Source organism: Triticum aestivum, chromosome 3A, assembly GCF_018294505.1.
Source record: "Triticum aestivum cultivar Chinese Spring chromosome 3A, IWGSC CS RefSeq v2.1, whole genome shotgun sequence".
NCBI lineage: Eukaryota > Viridiplantae > Streptophyta > Magnoliopsida > Poales > Poaceae > Triticum > Triticum aestivum.
In genome coordinates this window covers 98,304,860-98,328,063 of record NC_057800.1, presented here as the reverse complement: position 1 = coordinate 98,328,063, position 23,204 = coordinate 98,304,860, and positions in this window count along the sequence as shown.

Genomic DNA, 23,204 nt, shown 5'->3' with positions numbered 1-23,204 from the left:
TGAGGAGATCCGGCCGGAGTTTCGCTCACAGCCCCAAACGATGTGAACAGGGTTCCCGAGACACCAAACGGGCATCCGGTACACCGTGCCACGTACCTACCGCATCACAGCCCACCCCTACGGTCAGCGCTGTCCACGGCCTCCAGTAAGCTACAAACACCAGAAACTACTTGCAACTCCTGGACAGAGGACTAGGGTGAATAAGAAGTCGAGCGGGGTCATATTTCAGGGCCCAATGTATGGTAGTAACTGAATCATGGATCACAAACACAGAACTCAGTTCCTGAGGACGGCTACAATGAGACAACCCACCATGTACTCCTACATGGCCTCTCACTGCTACCTTTACCAAATCGTGTTCACACACTTAGCTCACACACAGTAGGACATGTTCACACGCCTCTGATTCATCCCCGATGAATCAGACCTGACTCAACTCTAAGCAGTAGCAGGCATGACAAACAAACATGAATGAGTAGGCACAACAGGGCTCAAACAACTCCTACTCATGCTAGTGGGTTTCATCTAATTACTGTGGAATGACAGGTCATGCAGAGGATAAAGGGGTTCAGCTACCGCAGCAAGTAACAGATGAATCGATGTTGTCCTAATGCAGTAAAAGAGAGCAGGAGCGAGAGAGTAGGATTGTATCGGAATGAACAAGGGGTTTTTGCTTGCCTGGCACTTCTGAAGATAACATTGAGTCTTCATCAGTGTCAACGATCACATCATCGGTATCACGTCTATCGAGAGGGGACAAATACCGGCAACAAAGAAGAAATACAATCAATGCAATGCACAATATGATGCATGCTCATGACATGGCAATATGAATGTGTTTTAAGCTAATGCAACTAGCAACAGATTAAATGAAGTTGGTTTGAATACAAGATTCAAATTCAAACTCCATATGTGATTATTTAAATGTCATTCACTTCATTTGCTCTAAACAGTATTGATAAGTTGTTCTAACATGCATGAAAATGGTACAGATGGATTCCTTGAATTTTTCTGATAATTTTTCATATATAAATTATTTGATTTGGAGTTACGGTTAATTTTCTATGATTTATTGAGGTTTAAACAATTTTCTGGAATTTTCTGATTTATTTTAAATCCAGAAATGATTTAATTGCGTCAGCATGACATCACCTTGACGTCAGCAGGTCAACAGGGCGCCTCCAGGTCAAACCTGACCTGTGGGACCCATATGTCAACGTCACAGGTTAAACAGGGGGGGTTTATTTTAGTTTAATTAAGGATTAGGGCACTAGGGCCCACATGTCAGTGGCTCTGGGGTTAGATTAGGTGGTGATTAGCTTAAGCTAATCACCTGATGGCGGGGGCCCACCTGTCAGTGTCAGCAGAGGGGGGTAGTTAAAATAAAATAACTAAACTAATTAACAGGGGGGGCTGGCCCCACCTGTCATCGACCCAGAAAGGGGGGGGGTCCCGCCGTGGTCAACGTGGTCAGACCCACCGGCGGCTTGACGCCGGCGAGGCCAGACGCGGTGGTGCGCGTCGGAAACCAACTACAGGGGCTCTTTTGGCGCGCAGGGAGCAGCTACGGGGAGAGGGTGGAGTGTCGCATCCAACGGTGGCGGTGGCGGAGGCTGGGGTGGCCGGAGCTGCCGGCGGCGAGCTCTTTTGCGGCGGCCGGAGCTCGGGCGAGGTCGGTGTTGGCGTTCGGGGGCACGGGAGGGGAAGCTAGTGGCGGCTACGGGCTCCTGGAGACGTGTTGAGTGCGGTGGTGTGCTCGGCTTCGAGCTGCAACGGCTCCAGCCACGGTGGTGACGAGGCACGGCGGCGGCGAGCTCTCGGGTCCGGCGGAAGCAATGGCTAGAGCGGCCCAACGGCATGGGAAGAAGAGGGGAACGGTTCAGTGGCTCACCGCGATTCTTCTGGTGCTGCTGGCGAGGCAGGGGAGGCACGGGGTCCGGCGAATCGACGGAGGGGAGCTTCGGTGGCCGGCGACGGAATGGCGATGGTGGCGGCGTTGCAGGGCTTCCGGAGGGCCGTGGGTCGGTGGGGAGGAAGGAGGGGGTCGAGGCGGAGCCTCTGGGCTAGTCGGGGGAGCGAGGGAGGCCCGGTGGCCGTGGTTATGGCGAGCGGCGGCGACGGGCTCCGCTCGGTGAGGAGAACAGAGGAGGAGGAGGGGGGTCCAGAGAGCGAGGGAGAAGTGAGAGGTGTAGGGGGCTGCGTGGCGTCGCGGGAGGGAACCAGGGGAGGAGGAGGCAGCCAGGCAGGGAGGAGGTGGCCGGGGCGCGTGGCCGCGCGCGCCGGGCGCGTGCCCGTCCTCCTGGCAGAGGAGGAAGGCGACAGGGGAGGGAGGCGGCGGTGGGCTGGGCCAGCGGGAGGAGCTGGCCAGCTGGGCCGGCTACAGGTAAGTGGCCCAGGTAGTCTCTCTCTCTCTCTTTTCTAATTATTTCAGTTTTCTATTTTGCAGGTTTGTTTTGAATTTGGTTTTGAAACCAATTCAATTTATTTTGCTTCTGACAATATTTTTAGGAGCTAAAAGAATTAAAACAATGCTCCACAAAATATTTCAGCATTATTTGACCTATATTTATTTAATAGTAGATATAAATCCAATTCAAATGATTATTGCTTTAATTCAAATGCCCAAATTAAATGTTTCTGAGACACCAAAATTATTGGTTTGGATTTTACCTCTTGCCAATATTTCCAGAGGATATCAGGAACATTTTCTTGGACACATTTGAGAAGATTTAATTGTTGGTTATTTTTAGAGGTTTTTGAGGCTTTGAAAATTCCTCAATTCAAATTTCATTTGAATTTAGACATGATGCAGCAAGAGGTCTAGCCTAGTGCATTACCAGAAGCTAGGGATGTGACAGAAAGCACCAATGTCGGTGTCAAAACCGGCGGATCTCGGGTAGGGGGTCCCGAACTGTGCGTCTAAGGCGGATGGTAACAGGAGGCAGGGGACACGATGTTTTACCCAGGTTTTGGCCCTCTTGATGGAGGTAAAACCCTACGTCCTGCTTGATTATTCTTGATAATATGAGTAGTAAAAGAGTTGATCTACCACGAGATCGGAGAGGCTAAACACTAGAAGTTAGCCTATGGTATGATTATTTGTTGTCCTACGGACTAAAACCCTCTGATTTATATAGACACCGGAGGGGGCTAGGGTTACACAAGGTCGTTTACAAAGGAGGAGATATAAATATCCGTATTGCCTAGCTTGCCTTCCACACCAAGTAGAGTCACATCCGGACACGGGATGAAGTCTTCAATCTTGTATCTTCATAGTCCAACAGTCCGACCAAAGGATATATAGTCTGGCTGTCTGGAGACCCCCTAATTCAAGACTCCCTCAGTAAGAATTTCATGATCTGCCGCAAATGACATTTGACCAAAACGGTTATGCCACAACTCTGGATAGGGATTCATAGCCGCTCAAGCATAACCCTCTTTTGAAAAAAATCCTTAAAACAAAAAGAATGAGAATGATACTCATCAAAATAGTTATTTTTAAAGGTTAAGCAATGAACAAATAACAAATTGCGAGAAACTTTAGGTACGTGTAGAGTACTATTTAGGTGAATATTGTGAGTACAAATTCTATAGTGACCAATAGCACTTGACCCTTTCCCTTGTACATGTTCTTCATGATTAAACGTTTGAGATTGCTCGTGATGATATGGCCCATCACACTGGTATATGTATACCAGTTAGTCTCGATGTCATAGGGGTGAGTAGCAATATAGTCAATGGTGTGTGTATCCTTGCATTGGAAGCCATGGCCATATTGGTGGCAGCACATAATTGCCGCATGCACTGACTTCTTGTTGAGATAGAAGTGAGCGTGATCATCAAAACTATCACACCTATAGCCGCCGCCCTGACTCTGGCTGTAGCCACGAAGGTCGAGGGATTTTACATCGATCCTAACGGTGGTATTAGGGAGGGAGTACGTGGAATTTTTAGTTGAGGGGACGCCATGTTAGTAGACCATGTTAGTAGGCCCCCAGGATGGGTAAGATGACTAAAAACCCTAATTCCTACCTTGCTCTTTCCTTATACTAGGGTTTGCCGCGGTCGGGTCACGAAGGACGGTGTTAAGCGCAGCCGTCGCTGTGTCACCTCGGCATGCCGATAAGGCCGGCATCAAGGGCCAGGTAAGACAGGAGGCGAGTGCGCTGGGACGTCAGAGGAGGAGGGAGTGCGGCGGCGGATGAGGGAGGGAGGGGGATGAGAATGGAGTGGATTGGGGTAGGGTTCATGCGGTTGTGCCCAATGGGCTCTCCGGAAGGAACAGCCAATCACACCCTTCCACCCCGCACCCAGCCAAGACACAACAGCCCCACCAACGAGTTGGCCCACAGGTCATACACATGTTAAAAAATGAATGAGGTAAAACATACAACGAAGATCTAACGGCTGAGGGTAGACGAGGTGGGAAATTTACTGCCATTAGACGGTCAGGAACGGCCCAATCGGGGGAGCCTCCTGGGAGCGAGTTGCCCAGCCTCTTTATTGGTTTAAACGTGTGGGTATTACAAAGGATTAAAATGTCAAGGGAGGGACCCAACGAGTTCTAAAGATGGTAGATATTGGATTATTAACCATCATCATCCTTCTATGTGGTACATGCAAAACTATGGGGAGGGAGAGCTCCCTTTCCATGGTGCCACTGGTACCCCTTATATATCACTGGTTATGGAAGGCATGCATGTTGGTGCGTTGAGGCGTACATGCATAGGAGTCGGGCATGGTGTGGTATACAACACATTTGACCATTTTCCTATGTTCGTAGAGTGTTTCCACTTTCCTTGAGGTCTTATGATGGTAAGCCTCTTCATTAGGCGGTGGAGCTCCTCTTGATGTTGGTTGGGTGTCCTTGGGCTTTGTGAGCCCTCTTTGGCATTGAATGGAGGCAGGATGATAATGTTTTGACTTACCATCGACAATGACCAATGCTCGATACTTCCCTTGTTGTTGCACCCTTGTGACACAATGTTTGCGGATGACTGATATCTGCCCCGTGTTGTGAGGTTTCTAGTGATAGACCGCCTCAAGATTCAGGAGTTGGTAGTAGAGCTCCCTGCGGGGCACCTTGTCGGTCCTCTACGCGATGTATGTGATGAGTAGATTGAAGTCCCGCGTTGAGGCTAGGAATGATGCATGAGGTAATATCTTCACCTAATAAGTGGTTCCTCAGTGTTGCGAGCGAATCGATGAGTCCCTTCACCTTTCCGAAGTACTAAGTCATCGTGAGGTCCTTGTTCCGTAGTGTGGCTAGGTGCATGCACACCTCATGGTCTTGGCTTTTGATTGAGAAGTGAACATACTCCCAATAAGAGTACAGAGGCCCGTGAATGTGGGTGCACTTGCTGCTTGTACTAGAAAATCCGACAGCAGTGAAAGAGAGCATGGAGCTGATGATGAGTTGGTCCTACTCATACCGAGCATCATAAGATGGGTTGTGTAGACACGTCTCGTATTGCTATCAAACTCTAGACAAACTACATGCTTCATGAGTGCGAGCTGACCCATGTATGTAGCCGAACAGATGATATCTGCGGAGGCAGGGAAACATTGTGCCTTTTGAAGGACAAAAAATATCCCGTGTGAGGTTGATGTTGACGAGTGAGCGAAAGAGAACATTGTAGTGCTCGAGAAAGACGAAGAAATGAAACTATGTGGAAGATAGCTCTTGTACCATGTAAAACAAAGCGGAGATTAGTGTTTTGTGTTTTCGACTAGTGCTCATAAGGGAGAAGGCTGCCTCTAATATATGGATAAGGCCAGAGATTGATACATGTTGCGTATATGTGGAGATAGAGGTATATACTTAGTATAAAAGTTAACAACACAACAACAACAACAACAACAACAACAACAACAACAACAACAACAACAACAACAACAACTACAATCAATATATCGGCAAAAAGTAGATACTGACACCCATGTTGGGTAACAACAACAACAATAAATATATCGGCAAAAAGTAGATACTGACACCTATTTTGGGTAAAAACCTCCCTGACCACCTGTTCCAACTGCATACACACCACCCTGAACAATGGTTGGTACTTCATTTGGTGTAGCATATACCACTTACGAACCGAGTGCATACAAGGGAAAATAATAACATGCAAAGGAGTAGAGTTTTTGCCATAAAAAACAAATCATTTTACAAAGCCAAAGTGGCCATAATAAAACATATGCTCTCTTTAGCATATTGAACAGGTTCCAAATATATATAGGATTATGGTTGTATGCATCACATGGTACAGAGCTCGGCCGTATTCTTCCTTTTCAGAAACAATAATATATGAAGGAACAGCGTGCAGTGGCGTCGGTACGATATATGGCATTCATGTAGGTCTTACAAAAAGGCGAAGAGAAAAGCAAAAGGTAATATACGTGCTATCTCTGTTGCACGAGGGCACTATAACTGCACAAGTAAAACAAAAGCACGCGATCCAAATGTAATCCATATGGCCCTTCAGTAGGCAGTATATTATGTGCAGAAAAACAGGTTGCAGTGTTGAAGGGGACAAGGAAAGAAACACAACAAAGAGGGTGACGCATGATCGAGCGAGCGAGTTTGTGATGGTGGTGAGGATCCCGAGGTTGCTGCCTTAGCTGGGACAAACGGGACTCGCGCGTGCAACGCAAGCTACAACTTAAGAAAGAAGAGGATAAATTATGCTCCGAGTAGCCAACACACTAGTTCACAGAAAAAATATTTTTATTCCTTAATCTGAATGTAAATTTTGTCTAAAAGAACTCATAATACGGTTTTCTTACTATTACTTCTATTCACATGGCTCGAGAGCAACATGTAATAGAACCGAAATAATATGGAAAGATTAGATATGTTCTCGGAGCATCGGAGAAACCACGCTAATCGATGAGTTGTCCCGTTCTCTCCTTTCCACGAGGAGAGCTGCCCTGTTTTTATCGTGATGAATCTCATGTTCCAGTTTTCCTTTCCACAAATGACATCATCAAATAGTTAAACATTGTCTTCAAAAGTCAAAATATAATAGGCATTAAATATTATGGTTTTTGTACGAGATGAGACCGTACACAATGCAAAAAATCTCTATAAATCAGAGAACGGTAAAACGAATCGTCACATTTTTTAAAATGGGAATTAATGCCGGTGCTTTAAACAGTGCCTCGTTGAGTGATCTAGCGGGTGACGATTCTGTTTGTGGGACAGAAAATGTTCAAAACGAGCAAGTTTTTTGTTAGGTATATTCCATTCTTCGTTGTTTGGTCGTCTAAAAAATAGCTTTCAGACATCATTACAACCATACGTCCGGTGTCTTGCTGGTATGAACCCACTTTGCCAGAAACCGCGACACGCTACTGAATGAGATAATACTGTGTGATAGAAATTTTTGTTTACCAGAAATAGTAGTACTACACCATGTAGTGTTGACATTGTTTGCCGTTGGATTAAGGGAAATATACTCTTTTTGTACAACATCTACAAACTTGCCCCTGTTCTCTTCCTATCCTCTCACGCACATATTTGTAAAACTGAATTTCCACACATGGTGCATGCCTATTGACATTTACTGGGCAAGGTGACTCCCTAGTTTAGGATGCATTTTTTTTTTGGTAAAAACCTTACTTATTTCCTTTTGGAATAGAAAATAAAAACTAGGTGTTCCGTATACCGAAGACAAACTGTGCTACATTATTTTCTAATTAGATGCTTTGAGGCATCCGATTGTGCTCATCTTTTTAACATAGTACAGACATAGATGCTCATACACTCACTTCTATAAGCACCTCTGAGAGACTAAGCCGACACACCATTTTAAGATTGATGAAGTCGGCAAGCCTTTGTAGGCGACGTGAACATGTCTTCCCATTGAACGGACATTTCCGGAAGACATGAAATAAATTCAGGAAATTATGAGCACCAGTAAATTTAGGACTTAAACTCTGATGGACGGAAATATCATGTCCTACTAACCATCCAACCATAGATTGGCTTACATCACATCTATTTATTATATTACACGCATATGCACCTACCCATTGGACGGATTGCAATAGTACAAAATAGAAAAACTCTAAAACTGTGCGTGGATAAAAGAGTGCAGATCTGAATTGGCATGGACAGTTGTCTGTGCTCTTGTCTTAACATGAAATTGGATGGGTGCTAGCTTGTAACAGGGACCCACCGTGAGATCTCACCCTTGCATGCTTAATATAACATAAATGACCAATGATTACACATAGTGGGTATTTATCTACAAACTTTATTACTATTTTATAAGTTACCAGCAACAATTCACATGCAAGTCACCTTTGACTAACATAATTGGAATATGGGAAACATATCGTTCGCTTGATATTACAAGTGAACTTACCGAAATTTTGCATGTACTCTCACTTTAGTATTTTGAAATGAAATGGTTTAAAAAACAACATGTAATTTGTCACTTTTCTAAGGAATGCTCGTATGTACCAAATATATTACAAGCATAAAGCATTTTAAGCCCACATATATGTATCTATCATCACGACAAAACTAAAAACATTGTCAGGAAGATAATATTAAAAACTGGAGAGCGAAGACATGCAACTTTTTAAAACAAAGTGTCAACTTAAAAAAATTGTAAGCTCAAAATCAACAATCTCATGTGTAAAAAAGAGTATCACGTATAATTTAATTGGGTCAATGACTCAGATCAAAGGCCAGCAAAATCTTGTTTTTTAAATAATTGTACGGTTTATTGTATTAATTTCAAACCTTAATGTGAGAAAGGCACACTTTGTTCTTGTTATCTCGAACACCATACAATAACTACATTATTTAGCTACCCCCCCCCCCCCCCACACACACACCTACCCACACACACAAAATGGAGCAAACTTAGTAAAACAAAGAATAGTTCAACAAAAGTGAGAATAAATAAAATCAGTAACTCACAAAAGCTAGAAAGATACAATTGTGCTTAGCTCAATTTAATTGCACACCACATTCTCCCTTTTTTCAAGATTCATTTTACTTTGCAAAGGATACATTATTATACATTACTGAAAAGGCATGCATATACATATTGTTCCTTCACAGTCAACATTAATTCTAACCAATTGCACTACGACACCTAACATGTTTCCAAACAGCCGTACACCTGTCCAATAATATAAAATGCACAGGGTTGTATGGTTCCTTTGGGGTATCCCTTGTCCAAAATATTGGAAAGAGTACAACTATTAATTGCTACCTCCTATGTACCCTTAGAAGGACCTCCACACTTGGAGCCATCCATCCAGCCACCTGAAAAGAGAAGGAATCTTTACATGTTTGGATTTGAGAAAAAAACAGCACCTTCCTCCTATTGTTTTTTTAGATGTTAATCATGCTTGGTTAGTTAGCTGGCTATAGCTATGGCCCATGATAATATACTCTTCTGGTTAGTTAGCTAGCTATAGCTATGGCCCATGATAACATTTTTATTTCAATTAAGAAAATGACATGGTAGTACGGAAATTGGTTGGCGAAATCTGCTAAACTAGATACCCTGAGCGTTGTTGTAGAAATTTTGTTAAACAAATCCATAAATAGATGCTAAAGAACTCAAGATACTACAAAATCAAATGTGAGAGTGCACTTAGTTTAGATTTTCAAAACAATAAACTATACGAAGTATGTGGAAAAATGATGGATGCAACAGAAAACCTTTTGGATTGAAATTAAGCAGATGCTACTTTTAGCAACAATTTGAATCATGAACTACATACATTTTGTCGAAGCTTCCAACACATACCACCCATGAGATCGTAACTACAGAATAATCAATGCGAACATATTAACTTATGATTGACATTCATAATTGATGAGGTGGCATGGCTGCATGGATAGATTAGTGCAAAAAATATATTACTTGTCACAACATGCATGACTTGTTGATGCGGCATGCCTACATGGAGAGGAAAAGTATATAGTGGGTTGCAATTATTTAGGAATAGAGCACTCCTACCGAGTGTAATTGCCCGTATGTATACGTGAACATCCTAACATTCAAAACTTGGTGGATTAATCATTGAGTAGACGAATGCATAAGACACCTGTTTTCAGGATCTGGACCATCGATGTCCTATATAAAAACTTCTCCACATAGATAGCACATGTCCTCCACACACACACAACATATGTATTTGGTATAATCGTTTGCATGTGGGACCCATGGGTTGGGAGGGGCATATATCTGGGGTGCTGCTAGGCATCAACCGACTGATTTCCTAGAGATATCATCGGTTGGGTCGCCAGCCATCTGATCCAGTTCCTCTCATCCCTTGGATAGGTCAACGCAGACATGTCGTTCTTCTTCCCGTCACTCCAATCAGCCCTCCTACTTCGATCTCGTCGGGCTGTAGCAAGGTAACAACTCATCGCTGCTGCGTAGCATCCCCGCAGTCGCCGCTGCAAAGCATAGCGGCTGCCGCCGGTTAGCGCTGCAAGGAGCTATCGCCTAGTGCTCCATCACAACACCGGGAAGTCACCGATGAGCGCTCCATTGCAGCATCGAGCGTTGCAACGAAGCACTGGAGCCGCCCGAGAAAGCTCCATTTGCAGCACCATGCGCTGCATCACAACTCCAATAGACCCCCGACAAGCGCTGCATCGCAGCACCACAGCCGCTGATGAGCACTCCATTGCAACACCAAGCGCTGCATCGTAGCTCCGATAGATGCCGGCGAGCGCTGCATCGCATCACCCGGAGCTGCCAATGAGGGTTCCATTGCAGCATAGAGTGCTTCATCTAAGACTTCCGGTGCTCTCGGAGCTCACATGAAGCACTCGATGCTGCAATGGTGCATTGGGCTGGAGCCAAGAGACGCGTGTCGATCACTCTAGGTGGCTTCAAATCGCTTGGATAAGTCGGACAAAAATAAATATTTCCCTTATAGCTTTCCCAACTAGTTAGGTAACTTAAAAGATAAATTTTAGTTGGAGAACATGTTTTATTATGCTAGGCAGAATATGTGTGTGTGAAACCCACATTTACGGGCGGAGAGCGGATATTTTCACCAAGAAGTGATAAATTTGACAAAATAAATATAAATTTAACAGCAAGTTTGGTTGTTAACCATCTATGTTTTTTTAAGTATTGTTCATCTTCGAACAACCTAGACACAAGGGAGGTTGACTGTCATAGGGGGGAGTAAAACAAGGCCTACAATAGGTTAAAAACCACAAGAAGAAGGGAAAACAGCTCAAAGATGATCGCCAACACAACCAGCTGCCTTCCAAACTCTAATATCCTCTATGATTAGATCAAGCACCCCATCAACACTGCTAGCCACTTGCTCAAAAATCCTAGCATTCCACTCTTTCCAGATTCTCGAGTGAAGAAGGATGATTATGGTGTCAAAATTATGACGCACAGGCTTGGGAACCTCCTTCCGAGCACTCAACCACCAATCTTTAGTACTGACAACATGATCATCTGGTACTTCGAAGTTAGCACATGTCTAGCCTCTAAACCTCAGCCACACCTGCTGAGTGGAACAACAATGCACGAAGAGATGGGTGCAGTATTCGGGCGTCAAGAGGCACGGTGAGCAGCTGCGAATAGAAGGCCCTACGCTCTAGATTGACCGTCGTCAAACACTTGTGGTGAACCACAATCCACATAAAGAATTTACATCTTGGAGGGGCCTTAGATTTCTAGATCGGTTTACTGCAGGCAAAGCGTAAATTGGCAGCAAAGAACATGTTGTAGGCACTATTGGCCGAGAACTGGTGGCCATCCATGAACTTCCAGACCAAGTGACCTGGAACACCATCAGATAAGAGGATATTCTAATCCCAAATTCTTAGATACTAAGCCATGGCTTGCACTAAAATCCGTCCAAAAATATGTCTAATACATGTGCAATTCAAGAGAGCGTCTTTGACAGGGCATCTAGAGTCCTTGCAAAGGAGAATAAGGCGGGAGCCATATCCTCAACAGAGCTCCCTTCTGTCAGCCACTTGTTGGTCCAGAATTTAGCTATCTAACTGCCCCCGAATCAGATCGAAGATGCAACTTTGAAGATGGACTAGACCTCCTTTTTCAAGAGTGTCGGGCAGCAGATGGCATGGCCTATCCTCGGCATCCCATCGCAAGAAGGGCCACTGGCAGCAGAGAGCAAATCCAAACTATTTCAAGTTCAGCACCCCCAGGTTACCACATGCCTTAGGCATGCACACTCTTAGCCATGGCAGAAGACAATTCGCACCGCCAATTTCCCTTCCAGTTAAAACCCCTGCATCTCCTACTAATAATCTCGAGCGCACCCACCGACAATGGTAGAACGGATAAGAAGTGAATTGATAGAGCCACGAGCACCAATCGTGTTAGTGTTAATCGTCCAGCTGGAGCCAACAACTTTGGTTTCCATCCTTTGCATCTTAACGGAGTATTTGTCGATGAGTGGTAAAATATCCTAATAATGTAGTCTAAAGATCAATAATGGTAGCCCAAGGTACTGAAAAGGGGAATTGCCTTAGTTGACCGGAGAAATTGTCGTGACACATCAACAGAGATAGAATCATCACTCCTAATGCACACAATAGTGCTCTTTTGCAGGTTGATGTAAATACTAGTAGCCTCTCCAAAAATCTTTAGAATGGCAAGATCACCTCCATGTCCCTCGATAAGGTCTGGAGAAGATGAGTGCGTCATCCACGAAGAAGGAAGCCCTCGGAATGTCGCCAACGAAACCCAAGTCTGATACCAAGTTGCACTAAATCGCTCATTGAAGCATAGCCTACAACATGTCCATTGCCAGATGAAAAGCACCTGGGACAGATGGGTCACCTTGCCTAATGTTGTGGTCAAGCGTGAAAAGCTCACAAGTCTCACCGTTGACTAGCATAGAGGGCGATGTTGTGCACAGTAGATCACTAATCCAGGAGCACCAACGCCTACCAAAGCCTCTCATAATCAACAATTGGGTGATGAAATCTCAAGAAAGGGTATCAAAGGTTTTGGAGATATCAATTTCATAAGCATCGCTGGAGTTGTCTTGCGATCAAGTAGCCTGGCAACATTACACAGAAATTTGAAGTTTTCATGAATACTCCTCGGACTGACAAAAGCACTTTGAACATATTTGGTAAGGTCCTGGTAGTGCGTCTTGTCCCTTTATATCTGGCCTTAATCTCACACAAGGGAGGTTGACTCGATCTCTGTTGTCAGAAAAAACTAGATGGATGGAGGTAGCCAAGCTGCCTAGGTGGCCCGTGCATGTGTAGCTTTTTTTTGAGCATCAGTACAGACACAAGCGCTCATATGCACGCGCATACACTCACCCCTATGAACGCACACACGCACACCCAACCCCTATGAGCACCTCCGAGAGACTGAGCCGGCATATCATCTTGACATTTACGAAGTCACCGTAGGCGCCTCGTCGTCGACGGGAACGTCTCCTCCCACTGAAAGCGCATCGCCGAAAATCCTGAAATAAATTCAGGAATAATGCGAGCACCAGGATTTGAACTCTGGTGGGTTGGGGATACCACTGTCCACCTAACCAACTCAACCACAGGTTGATTCGCCCGTGCATGTGTAGCTGGCCATTGCCCATGGCACGTACTTGTGGAATTCACATACATGTACGGGTGTACATATACTTAAATCATATTTAGAAATTCTCACCTTTTTTTGTTTGTCACAGATCATGAGCGAGAATGTAGCAATCAGGAAAAAAACATCCCTAGGGCCATAACCAAATTTTCTGGGTTACCCATATAACTTCAGCAAAATACATGGACGAATCTGGGTCTGTATGCACCTGATATGCCCCCCAAACAATAGATATTGTGGAAAAGCTAAAAAAACCTGAAATTGTTTGACAACAACCTTGATATTTTGTTGTGCTTGCATAAAAAAATCGCCAACGAAGAAATCCGATCGACCTTTCCGCAAAAGACAAAATTTGTAAGTAATTGAAAGTTTTAAAAATTGAAAACATTATGTAAAATCAAGAAAAAAGTACTAAATATAATGCTAAGTATTGTTTGCTTGATCTCACAATTTTTTTCTATTTTTCGGTAAACTTCGATTTTTTTGACAAAATTTGGCAAAAAATGGGAAGAAAATGAAATGTGCGCTGACGTGGCTTGCTGACTGGATGGTCAATGGGGCCAAAACCACCTCACAATGGTATCATAGGCAAAGTAAATATTATTGATAGTTCGGTTGTGTCCTAATGTGTTTTGAAGTTTAGGGTTGCAAATTAAACTAGACATGAGTTAGAGGTGAAAATATACATGTCTCTCAAGTATCAATAGTAAGCTCAATATAGTCCCAACTTTGTTATTTTTGCCCACAATACCATTAAAGTCATTCCTTAGCGAACCCTTGATCATGTTTGTTGCCAAAAAATCATGTTTTTTCAATATTTTTTATAATTACTAATTGTTTCCTAAAAAATGGGTGCATATACACCTAGGTTCCAGACTTCACGCCTTACCAAGAGTTGGTTCTAATGGTGTTTCACACCCGCGCACGTGTTATATACATGAGGTTGATAATATATGTCCATGCATGATAAAAGGAAAAAATATATTCTTCTATTTTTAGGAGTCAACTTAACTAAGGGCATCTTCAACACCGACCCCTATACAGGTGGGGACCAGTCTGCGAACAGTTATGTGAGAGCCGACCAACCAATTGCATCCCCTAAATATCCATCTAGGTCTGCCCAATTTGAAATTCAAATGCATAGCGCCCAATCACATAGCGAGTGTCCAATCGCAAGTAAAAAGAGGCTACTATGCATAGTTTTTACATGCCCAATCACAAAAGAATATCAGTCTAACAATTCGTGTAAAAAATGGATTTTTTGCCAAGCCGAGCCGGCTATTCGAGCCTCCATCCTCACTCTCGCACCGGCTCCTTCTCCCTACCCACCTCATTCTCGGTGGCCTCCAGCTCGCCCGCCATGCATTTCAACATCCCCACACAGACGGCTCGCACGATCATCATTGCATCGTCATCCAACTCCTCCATCTTCAAGATCAACACCTTCATGTCATTTGAAGCGGGCACGATCTCAACCTTCCTTTCTTCGAACTTGAGCTTCTTCTTGGTCACCGCCATCCACATGTTAAACCTCTCAGCCCATCCCTCCTTGATGTCGGAGCACTTGACATATGTCTCCTTCTTCGCCAAGATGTCCTCAAACCTCATCTTCATCTTTTCCATTGCCCCTTTTCACTTAGCCTTCTCCTCTTCCCACTTCTTTCCCCAGAACCCTCTTCTAACCTTCTTGGGCAGTGATGTCTACAACACAACTTTTGTTCTTGTAGACTCTGTTGGGCCTCCAAGCGCAGAGTTGTAGGACATCAACAAATTTCCCTCAAGTGGATAACCCTAAGGTTTTATCAATCCGTGGCAGGTGTACGATGATCTCTCTCAATCAACACAATAATCAAAATACAAGGAGTCTCTTGTGTCCCCAACACACCCAATACAGTTGTCAATTCTATAGGTGCACTAGTTCGGCGAAGATATGGTGCTACAAGTGTAATACGAACGGTAGAAATATCTTTTTATAATCTGAATAAATAAAAATAGCAAGGTAACAATTAATAAAAGTGAGCACAAACGGTATTGCAATGCTTGAAAACAAGGCCTAGGGTTCATACTTTCACTAGTGCAATATCTCAACAATGCTAACATAATTGAATCATATAAAAATCCCTCAACGTGCCACAAAGAATCACTCTAGAGTTTCTATGATAGAAAGTAGGAGGAAAATGTGTATCAACCTATGTGCCTAGATTGCACCAATGTCACCACGGAAATCCGCAAGTTGATTACCAAAACATATATCAAATGATTCAATAGAATAGCCCATTGTCACCACAGATATCCACATGCAAGACATACATCAAGTGATCTCAAGTCCAATATTCAATCCAACATAATGAAACCTCAGAGAGCAAGACTCAATTTATCACAACAAGATAGAGAGGGAAAACCACCATATAATCTAACTATATTAACAAAGCACATGGTTACATAAAGATCGTGCTGGATCAAGAATATGAGAGAGAGAGAGAGAGAGAGAGATCAAACACATAGCTACTGGTACATACGCTCAGCCCTGAGGGTGAACTACTTCCTCCTCATCATGGAGACCGCCAGGATGATGAAGATGGCTTTCGATGATGATTTCCCCCTCCGGCAGGGTGCTAGAACCGGCCTCGGATTGAGACCACTTCGGGACAGAGGCTTGGGGCGGCGAAAAACCTCATATAGGTCAAGTTTTGGGAGTTTCTGTATTTATAGGAATTTTTGCGTTGATTTCAAGTAGGGGGGTGCCCGAGGGTCCCACTAGCTCAAGGGCACACCCTAGGGGCGCCCACCCAGGCTTGTGCCCCTCTGGACCTCCTCTGGTACTTCTCCGAAGCTCCGTGGGTCTCTTGTTGTCCTGAAAAAATAACCGTAAAATTTTATTGCGTTTGGACTTCGTTTGAAATGGATTTTCTAGAAAACGAAAAACAAGCAGAAAACAGAAATTGGCACTAGGCACTAGGTTAATAGGTTATTTCCATAAAAAACGTATAGAAGTGCATCAAAACCGTATAAAATTGTTGTAAACATGGCATGTATACTTCCTAATTATAGACACATTGGAGATGTACCGGGCATCTCTTTTATTGGGTCGGTTGGATCACCCCCTTCTTCTTCGGTGCCGATGCATGTGGTCTTGTTGTTGTTGCCAATGAATAAATTCCACTTGGGTTGCCCACTCAATTTATCCATTAATGCATGAGGATGAAGTTCCTCTTCTCCACCTTCAAGAACAAGTTGCACGCTTGAGAAGGCTACAAAAAAACATTTTCATCAAGTTGCATATCTGGCCAAATGATCAACACATAGAGAATAGCCGACCAACAAGTTGCATATCCGGCCATAGACCAACTTGCTTGGAGATTTGCGCACCACTTGGCCACCGACTCATTAGTTGCTTCAAAATGGACACAATACTTGGACACGGCCTCTTGGATGATGTACTGTCGATGGTTGAGTGACTTACTCCATGGTTATAGATGAGTTCATCGACGCAGGGTGCAAAATGCTTGTGCTCATGGAACCAAGTATGAATGTTAGACCAAAATTCTGATCCTTTTCTCTATGACATGGATTGAATCAATGCTAGTGTCTAACCACTCATCCCACAACAAATCGTCCCCACAAAAAATCGTCCACCCTCATGTTGAAACTTTCTCCTCTACCCTGCTTCTTTAGATCGGCAACAAATTCCATCCAGATTAAGGTCGTCGTTGCCGCCCTCCTCCCGCTCCCCCTGGCCGGTAACCCAATCCGTTGTTGGGTGTACATTCCCGACTCAGTGTACGCACTGGCTGCATGGGTGTAGGTGCCTTGATGTGTGATCTGTGAGTCATCCACATGTCATCCTTGTAGCAGCCTCCACCTCCACCTCTGTCGTGGACGATCTCAAACATCTGCCTTTCTGCATCGTCGTATGACAGCTCACCCAGTTCAGACATACCGACCAACAGCATTCGGGCACCCAAACGGTCCACGCCCGACGTCCGTGTTAGGACAAGCTGAGTGGATGTAGACTCCGAGAAAAGCAGTGGCACCACATTGGAGTCAACACAATAAGAAACGTGCCCAGCAGCAGACGTCGGGAACTGCCTCCCGAGCTACTCGACGGCGTAGAAGTAGGGAGTCTTGTATTGCTCCGGCCACAACGGCGTTTGCATCGATGGTGATGATGGCGGCGCCCCGCGTCCTAGGTCTCGCCCTGCACCATGCCCGCCGCTGGCACCACGCCCACCCCATGCACTTCGGCTACCACGAGCACTGCCCCGCCTCCCTTCTTCTTCATGGGTGTCTCCGCCTTTGCCTTCTGTCTAAGCCGACGACCACGCCGTGTTGTTCAGTTGATCTTTCGGGCGGCCGTGGTCGCCGGATGCTCCACCACGACCATCTCCGGTAGCTTTCGTATGGGTTGATGTGGTAGCAAGAGCAAAAAAGGCAGGAATTGGGGTGGGGATCGACGGGATGGTAGAGGAGAGGATTGTAAAAGGGTGACTTTGTGTTGATACACGAACACGTCACGTGTACCCTCGACGCCGGGGGTGATGCACTGAAGCTCACGTCGAAGGAGACCCGACCGACAGCGCGATACGCAAGACAGTCGGCGGGCGCTTTTGCAGACCTAAAACCCCGCGCACCCGGGAGGGACCCCGTCAGGGATTGCGGCGGCTATGGGCTGCCCTAGGTCGATTCGCTCGCCCATAGAGCCTCGGGATTCGCAGCTCTCAAACACGAAGAACAACGAAGAACGAGAGAGAAAAACGATGGAGAGATAAAACGTAGATGAAAAAGTAGTATATTGATTTGTTCGATTGTGTGTTGTTTAATCGGCCATCACCCCTTAGGTATATAAGAGGAGGCTGGACTTCCCGTGCAAGGAAAAGGCTTGGATTCACGTCCAAAACCCTAGTCAAATTTGGATTGGTTTTGTCCGAACTTTCCAAAACTGTTCGGTTTAAATTGGCTGCACCTTGTGGGTCCTTTCTGTGGTGGTAAAGGATCTCGGATGGAAACGAGCCGAAAAGCAATCTTGACCGTTTCGACGAGACAAAAAACTTTCATGTTGATCGTTTTTTGATTTGAGGCCATCTTCTAGGCCAAAACAGTCACACAGAACACATGTTCGCTCGCGCTACCCATCAGACCTATGTCTGGTGGGGCGCGCCACATGTCGCCTCGTGACAGGGCTGCACTCCGATAACTCTAACTTTTGCATACGAACTTAGATTGGGATGATTTTTATATCAAAATTGACCGTTTCAACGAGACGCACAACTTCCATGTAGAACGTTTTTCCATCCGAGATCATCTGAATAACCTTTTGAGCCCATCTTCAACTTCTCGTCCGATTGACTATCACAGCCTCCAACCCGGCAAGTTTTCACACCGGCAAGGTTTCACTCCGGCAAGGTTTGTACTCCGGCAAGGGTTCCTCCCTGACAAGGTTTCTCCCCCGGCAAGATTTCACACCCGCAAGCTTCCACACCGGAGATCTTTCTGTGCCGGCAAGCTTTCCACGCCGGCAAGCCTTCACACCGGCAAGCTTTCACACCGGCAAGATTTTATCCCGGCAAGGTTTTTGCCCCGGCATGCTGCTTTATGATCATTCCACTTTTGAGCGTCAACACATGCCCCCCTGTTTTTCGGTAAAGCTAGCATGCCGAAAAATACCTGTACCAAGTTTGTTCTAAGGACGATGTCAACACTCCATCGACCATTTATATGTTCTTAGGATGATAAGTATATATCGGCCATGTCTTGTGTGAACTTTCTGATGCAAACTTGGGTGAAACCTTCTCAGCTTCATTAATAATCCGGTGATAAAGTTCCATAGATATATATCTCAATGTCATCCTCCGAACCATATTGTTCACCCTTTTGCTAGGATTTTGTAGACAATCAACAATAAACTTTCTCCAATCCTTACTTTCGCCTGCATAAAAATTTCATTAGTGGCCGAAGCTGTGGACTCCAATTCGGCCTTACCTATGTTGGCAAGAATAAATATCGGCTATTGATACATGTGCAATACACCATCACCAACATGGTAGCCAAATGCTTGCTATGCCAACTCTCTCCAATTATCATGTCTAGATATATGAAGAATCTTAAAACAACCCATGGTAAATTTTACATCTAGACATACCTCAAGATAAACTAAAAGTGATTCGTCAAAACATTGATAACCAGTGGATATTTGTTGCACTACTAGTAACGAATCACCGGAAGCCTCAATATGTATAGCACCTATAGCAAGGCAAAGCTCCAATCCGAATGACAATGCATATTCGGCTTTGATCATTGTGCAAAAATATTTTAAGCGGCACGAGGCTTCACAAAATAGCACCATAAGGATATATATAAACAACACCAACACCTTGGCCATTGCTACAAATTTAACCATCAATATATAATCTCCATGGTTCTAGAGAGATCAAGCTGAAATCAATATTATGCATGATGTCAATATGATGCTCAATAATAAAATCAACCATGATTTGGCCTTACATAAATTCTGAATACTAATAAGCCAAAGCACACCCAATCAAAACATAAGTTCACTTTGCAATTTTGGTGAATTGGTCTATGCATAATATCTTCAATGGCATCAATTTGATAAATTCCTTTGCAAGCACTTATCTCAAACTAAGGACGATGTTAGAATACCACACCGGCCATTCTTAGATATATTCTTAGGGCGATAGATACATATCGGCCATTACAATGAGGTCCATGTAGTATTCACCCACCAAGGTATGTATAGCCGAAATAAACAAATGAAATAGCAATAAGATATTTCGGCCCCTTTGTATTAGCAACAAAAATGTAACTAACCAAATGTATAGTGATTTGGTAATACTCTGGCATGATATAGAAAATTATGTTGCATCCATGGATCAAAATAAGTCCATGGAGGGTAACTGATCATACCTGTGTATGAATTCCATGGAAAAGGCATCAATGGCATTGTTGAAGAAAATGGATGATGTGCTAACCGAAGATTTTGATGTTGTGATCCACACCTTCGGCTTAATTGTTTGTTGCTTCCATTCTTCTCTTTCTTCACTTTTATTGTACTTGTTGCAATAGAAGCATGCACATCATTTTTGTTATGAATGATCCTCTTGGGAACCCATGCCATTTTCTTCTGTCTCAGCTCTTGTGCACTAAGATTTTGTAATTCCTTCTTTTGCCAATACGTAAAGCCGAGTGGGCATCTCGGCTGTAATTCTGTTTTGACCAATGGCAGTTCCTTTTTGGCCTTATGCACTCTCAACTTCTTTTCTTCAGATTTGGCACTTTGACTCTCAATAATTGGCTGCTTTGTCTCATTGCCTTTAGTAGCCAATGTTAACACTTTAATTGGCTCTTTTTTATTTGAGATCAAATCTGAAGTTGCACCCTTACGACCATCTCTTTTAACACGGTAAACTTGCTTGACCACCTCTTTCTTCATCCTTGAGCTCTGGACCGATTCCTTATGATTGAAATGGTCTTTAACATGTGATTGTTCAGATATTGATCTTCTCAGAGCTGCATAATATTGGTGAGATGGTCCAAAATAAGATGGAGAATGTGCCCTTGTATCATACCTGTCCCATGATGAATATGGATCTATATGAGCATAGGGAGGCATCCACGGCATTGGCATTGGCGGCCCAAAATAAGGATATGAATATGTTGCATTAACATTCTCACTTTGCCAATACCGATCCTCATATTTGCGCCTTGGGGGTGATCTTGGTTTCTTTGCATGATTGGGCCGATAAGCATTCTTCTCTTCACTCTTCTTTTGATATTTATCCAATAGTTCAGCGAAGGTGATTTTTGATCTCTTACACTTGCGCTTATTTCGGCCTTTGTTTCCTTTTGGTTTGCTTTCATCAATTATTGGATTTGCTTGCTGCCCCCCAGTCCTTGGCATCTCCATTGTAGCTTCGATAGAATTCTTGCCCTCAAGATTATGTTCATTATGCTCTTCGACAACTTCTTTACTTGAAAGCTTGATCCCATCACCTGCAGTTTTTACCTTCTCTTCAAATGGATCGGCTTGAAGCAGCCGATGCAAAAACTTTCTACCATCGGGACCAATCAGAATAGACTGGTCATCTCTTGGTGTCTCAACAAATTTCAATCGTCCTTTATCAATGGCCGATTTAACTATTTGACGAAACATGTTACAATCCTCAAAATTATGCTTGGACGAATCATGCAACTTACAATACATTCGTCCCTGGACAGATGGCTCAACATGGTGATCAAGAATTCTAATATAATTATTCCTCAACAACAAATCAAAGATTTTATCACACATGTTTGAATTAAAGGTAAACCTTTTATTTTCTAGCCGATCTTGATGTGAGAACGGCTTTAGAATTAAGCAAACGAATGGTTCAGATTTTGCACCACACCATTCGGCTATGCATTGTGTTTTGCACTCTATTTCCGATGTCTTAGGGTAAGATATTATACTAGCATCGGTTTTCTCAACAGAATTTAACCTTGGCTTTAAATTTCTAAAACGAAAATAGTTAGAACATACATGTCTCAATTGATACCAAGTGCAAGCCAAGTATAAAATAAGCAAAGCTACCCAAATAGATATGAACTTTAGATAAAGCAACGGGGAAAGCTTTGGCTGTAATAATAAGTCATTATCGGTCTTTATAAATGGCGTAATGGGTTGACCGATATGCTCAATAACAACTTTATTGCTAGCAAGTAAATTACCCTTCTTCATTGGTCTTTCAAAATTACTTATGAGGATTTTTCTAATAGATGCATCAACAATAAAGTCCTGACCAAATCTGAAAATAGGTAAATTACTTGCTAAACATACCTCTTCAAATATGTTGGGAGAGCACGATGGTGGTGTGACTTGAACAATATCTTGCTCCGCCTTTGGATGGCTCCCCAACGCCTCTTCATCATCTTTTTCTTGATTCCGTGCATCATTACATTGAAACATTTTGTCGGCCGAACTTTGTTCGGCTACTTGTTCTTGTCCTTGAAGTTCATCAATTTCTCTGGCACGAAACTCATAGGGCAGGAAGTAGGTTCCATTAACTTTAGAAAAATCAAGTATGGTCGCTTTGCTATGCTTGCCATGCCCTTTCTCAATAATGCTTGCCTCTTTGCATTTGATGGATTCAGAATATATACTTCTTGATTCGGCTCTTTTAACCGGAGCACTTTCATGTTCTGAATCATGTTTCTTTACATTGCTTCTACCAATTGGCAATGCTTCTTTCACTTGAGCCAATTCTGTTTCTTTTTGTTTCTGGCGGTGAGCGGCGAAATTGGCTTTAATCTTTTTCTCAATTTCAGCCCACTTCGGATATGATTGCCCCCCCCAATGCTTTTAGATTATTTCGGCAATGGCACATGGGTGTTGCCGGAACTTTGCAATTGTGTAGGGGCTGTATAATATGATGTAGTATTAGGTGAAGGCATATGCATTATTGTAAAACCATATTTTTGCTCGCAAATTTTATCAATTGGCAAAGATTCATCTTCTTGTAAAACTCTAGCTTTTATTGCAGCATAATCAGGAAACAACCCCTTTTCATATTGTTCAAGGCAAAGAGCACTAATCCTCTTGTTTTGTGCCAAGCTCTTTTTAAATGC